Source organism: Penaeus vannamei, chromosome 17 (assembly GCF_042767895.1).
Source record: "Penaeus vannamei isolate JL-2024 chromosome 17, ASM4276789v1, whole genome shotgun sequence".
Classification (NCBI taxonomy): Eukaryota; Metazoa; Arthropoda; class Malacostraca; order Decapoda; family Penaeidae; genus Penaeus; species Penaeus vannamei.
Window position 1 is genome coordinate 11,094,572 of NC_091565.1, and position 5,000 is coordinate 11,099,571.

Genomic DNA, 5,000 nt, shown 5'->3' on the forward strand with positions numbered 1-5,000 from the left:
TCCCCCCATCTTCCTCCTTCCTTCCTCGCCCTCCTCCCTCTCCCTTTCCCTCTCTCTCTCACTCTTCCTTTCCTTCCCTCTTCCTCCTTCCTTCCTCTCCCTCCTCCCTCTCCCTTTCTTCCCCCCCCCCCCTTCCCTCTCCCACTCCCTCCCTCTTACAACTTCAAACAGCAGGTACTAATCAAACACGTATAAACACAATTCGACGCCGTTCTCTGATGTGGGGTTTCGCGGAATAATCCTAGCAGGCAGTTCCAGGTGCCGCCCACATTCGCGAGTGGTCGAATCGCGCTACTGGTGCCAATATCAGTGATGGTACTTATGTAATTAAGTAAGAAACTAAGAAAGTAATGAAAAAGATGGGAAAAACGAATGGCGATGATACTGATATTGATAAGTGAACAAATGATGATAGAATGATAATCATGTTTGAAGACGATTATGATAATGATAATGATGATGATAGTGATGAACGACGAGAATAATAACGACAGCAGTAATGATGATAATGATGAAATTAATAATGATAATGATGCTATCCCCATATATGATTCTAATAATAACGACATGAAAATGACGATAATAACAACAAAAGCAAAACAACACATCTGCAAAAAAATAACACACACAACAATGACAATGATAATAACTACGAGAAGGACCACTTCAACTCGGGCCACGAATACGCCAGCCTCTCCACAGGTCCTTCTGCGCCTCCTACGCTAGCTCGACGCCCTTAGGATAATGGGAAATGGGCTACTTTAAGACATTGGCTCCTCGTCCCTCGGGGGGGGGGTCTCGAGCGTTTGCCTCTTAAAAGAAGGTAATTTGTATGGGGGAATGGTGGAGGGCGGCAGGGCTGGGGAGAGAGAGGAGAAGGGGAGAGAGAGGGAGAGGGAGAGAGGGAGAAGGGGAGAGAGGGAGAGAGAGAGAGAGAGAGAGAGAGAGAGAGAGAGAGAGAGAGAGAGAGAGAGAGAGAGAGAGAGAGAGAGAGAGAGAGAGAGAGAGAGAGAGAGAGAAAGAGTGAGTGAGTGAGTGGTGAAGAGAGTGAGAGAGAGAGAGAGAGAGAGAGAGAGAGAGAGAGAGAGAGAGAGAGAGAGAGAGAGAGAGCGAAGGAAGGAGAGAAAGTGAGGGAGTGAGGGAGGAAGGGAAGAGAAAAAGATAGATAGATAGATAGAGAGGGGGGAGGAAGGAAATAGAGAGACAGACAGAAAGATACAAGAGATTGTGAGAAAGAGACAGAGAGAGAGAGTTGGCAAAACAAAACGCCCGTGCCCTTTGTTTGGGTGTGAGATACTGTCAAGGCGTGATGGGCCGCCCCCGTCCCTTGAAGATGCGGTTTCCAATTGCTAATTATAAGTGAATTTGTGGCAGAGGCCGTTGTTGATTTGGTAGGATAATCCATCTCTGTTTCAATCATCTATTTCCATGTCGGTATGCCGGTTTATGTATTTGTGTGTGTGTGTGTGTGTGTGTGTGTGTGTGTGTGTGTGTGTGTGTGTGTGTGTGTGTGTGTGTGTGTGTGTGTGTGTGTGTGTGTGTGTGTGTGTGTGTCGGCAAGGGAGGGTCGGGCAACATCTGTGCGTTTTGAGCGAGTGTGTTTATTAGCTTGGCGGTGTGTTTGTTTCTGCTCTCGACTGCTTGCTTTTATTAAAGTAATATTCTGTGAACTAGATCTCTGTCCTGGTTTCCCCTCTTCACCTTCCGCGGCAAAAAGATTAAACACATACACAAGCAGGCACCCAAACATCACCTCACACACACACACACACACACACACACACATACACACACACACACACACACACACACACACACACACACACACACACACACACACACACACACACACACACACACACACACACACACACACACACACACACACACACAACACACAACACACAACACACACACATAAAGAAACACACACGCGATACACCTTACTGGCTCGGCGCGGGTGCCACATATAGGTCACAAAGGCTTGTTAATAGCGCGCATAAACGGCACTCTAGCCAAGATTGCGCAGTAAGATCTCAAGAAGACGAGAGGAACATCTTTGGCATCACCGAGCTCCTCTCCCCCTTTCACTAAGTACCCTGACGCTGAGTGTACCCTGTAGCTGCACCCTCCCCTCTGCCCTCAGGAGGACCGCTTCACCTCGCCAAGGTTAGTGCACCCAAGGTCTATGGAGAACGAAGAAGGCGAAGGCGAAGAAGAAACTGAAGAAGAAATGAAAAAAGGAAAAGAGGAGGACGAAGAAGAAGAAGAAATGGAAAAAGGAAAAGAAGAGAACGAAGAAGAAGAAGAAATGGAAAAGGGAAAAGAAGAGAACGAAGAAGAAGAAGAAATGGAAAAAGGAAAAGAGATCGAAGAAGAAGAAGAAATGGGAAAAGGAAAAGAAGAGAAGGAAGAAGAAATGGAAAAAAAGGAAAAGAAGCGAACGAAAAAGAAGAAAAAATTCAAAAAGGAAAAGAAGAGAACGAAGAAAAAGAAGAAATAGTAGTAAAAGAAGAAATTAGAAAATTAAAAGAAGAAAAATATAGACCTGCACGGGCGGCTTATGCGTAATGGGATTTGCTACTTTCAAGACCACGGGAAAGGGGGAAGTACACATATACATCTATTTACGTGTAGATATGTATGCGAATATGGAATATATACGTTCATGTGTATGTATGTCCACTAATCCATGATATCGTATGAAGTAAGACGTATATATATAGGTAAGAGTAACTTAAAATATATATATATTGTTGCTTGAGTATTCGAGTGTGTTGATGAAATAAAAACATTAATGCAAAGCAATAAAAAGATGGTAAAATCAAAATCAAAATAATAAAAGGAGGAAGGATGGGAAGATAAAAAGAAAGCATGAGAGAGAGAGAAAGTCAGGAAGAAAACAAAAAAATAGGTAGAAAAAGTCAAAAAGAAAGAAAGAAATAGAGAGAAAGTCAGAAAGAAAGAGAAAGTCAAAAGGAAAGAAAGAAATAGAGAGAGAAAGTCAGAAAGAAAGAAGAGAGAATGACAAAATGAAAGAAAGCAAGAGAGAAATGTCAGATAGTAAGAAAGAAAGAAAGAAAGTCAGAAAAAAGGGGAAAATTCAGAAAGAAAGAAAAAAAAAAGTTCGAAATAAACAAAGAGAAAAAGACAGAGAAAAATAGAGAGAGAAAGAGAAAGGGTAAGTCAGAAAGAAAGTGAGAAAACCAGAGCCCGAGTGCATGACGCCAGGCGCAGGATAAGCTCCATGCAGGCAGACCTTAAAGCGATCTCTCCCCAAAGGCGCGTCAAAGTGTCCTTCGGCGGCTGCCCAACACCTGCCTCGAATTCCCACAAAGACAGGGCTCGGACTCGCCGGGGTGTGGGAGTGGGGGGGAGTGGGGAGGAGGGAGGAAGTGGGGGGGGGGAGGAGGGAGTGAAAAGGGAGTGGGTTCTTCGCGAACAGGGAAGCGAGAGAGAGAGAGAAAGAGAGGAAAAGAGAGAGAGCGAGAGCGCCGCACCGCCAGCGATCCGAGACTCCGCCGCTGCTCCCTCCGCTGTCTTTGATCTTCGCCGGAGGGACCACGGAAGGAGGCCGTCTGACTCTTGCTGTTGATGTTGTTTCTTCTTTCTTCTTCTTCTTCTTCTGCTCCTTCTTCTGTTGTTTCTTCTTTTCTTTTTTTCTATTTCGTCTTCTTCTTCTTCTGCTCCTTCTTTTTTCTTTTGCTTATTCTTCTTCTTCTGCTCCTTCTTCTTCTTTTGCTTATTCTTCTCCTTCTGCTCCTTCTTCTTCTTCTTCTCCTTCTTCTTCTTCTGCTCTTTCTTCTTCTTCTCCTCCTCCTTGTTTTTCTTCCTTTCCGTCTTCATTTCGTAATTCTTCTCTCTTTTTTTCTTCTTCTTCTCTTTGGTGCTTCGTTTATTATCCTTTAGCTTTGCCGGTAACCTCTTATTTTTATTCTTTTTGTCCTTATCCTTCTACTCCTTATCTACTTTCCTATCTACTGTCTTCCCTTCCTCTGTTTACTCTTCTTCCTCCTTCTACTTCCCTTCCCTTTCTCCCTCCCCCTTCGTCCCCCGTCTCTTACCATCTTCCTGTTCCCTTACCCCTCTATCAACTCCTATTCCCTCTTCTTCTCCCTTCCTCCTTATTTTCCTTCTCCTCCTCTCTGTCTCTCGCTACGAACTTTCCCTCTTCCTCCAGCTTTTCCTCCTTCTTTTCCCATATACCACCTCCTCTTCCTCCTTCTTTTCCCCTTCTACCTCCCTCCTACTAATTTCCCTCCTCCCCCGCTACGAGCTCCTTTTTCTTCCTCCTCCTCTTCCTCCCCCTCCTACCGCCCATTCCCCCTCCCCCATCTACCGCTCATCCCCCTCCTCTACCACCCCTCCCCTCCCCTTCCCCCGTCCTACCACCCATTCTCCCCCCTTCCCCCTCCTACAGCCCATCCTCCCCTCTCCCCTACCCCTATCCCATCCCCCCCCACCCCCCACCCCTACCCCTCACCCCTTCCTGCCGGTACTTCAGCCATGATGTATATATCTTTGGCGAGGACACGAGGAAGTGATTCAGCCACCGCCAGACAGAGAGGGTCTTGTCACATCTTGACTCTTTCCGAAGCGATATGTTGCTTCGGAAAACACGCATAAAGAAGGTGGAATGGCGGCCTTTGAAGGGGCGCTGGTCGGCTCGTTTTGCGGGATTTTGATCAGAGAGGAATTATACTTTTATTTGATCGATGATGACCCGGATGGAGGCCGATCGGGTCTGAGGTTCTGGTTCAGACCGACTGTCGAGGGGGAAGGGGGAGGGAAGGTTGGGGAGGGCGATCTAACGCGGATGTGTTTCGTGAAGTGATATCGAAGGGAAGGAAGGAGGGAGGGAGAGAGAGAGAGAAAGAGAGAGAGAGAGAGAGAGAGAGAGAGAGAGAGAGAGAGAGAGAGAGAGAGATGGATAGAGAGAGGGAGTAAGAGAGAGAGAGAGAGAGAGAGAGAATAAAAAAGATAGATAGAGAGAGAGAATG

General features: G+C 46.1%; 1 long non-coding RNA gene across 1 annotated transcript in view; it reads right to left on the minus strand.

Annotated features, from left to right (window-relative positions):
• The window catches only part of LOC138864538 (uncharacterized), a 157,067-nt gene that overhangs the window by 128,072 nt on the left and 23,995 nt on the right, over positions 1–5,000 (minus strand). The gene's annotated exons all lie outside the window — the stretch shown is intronic.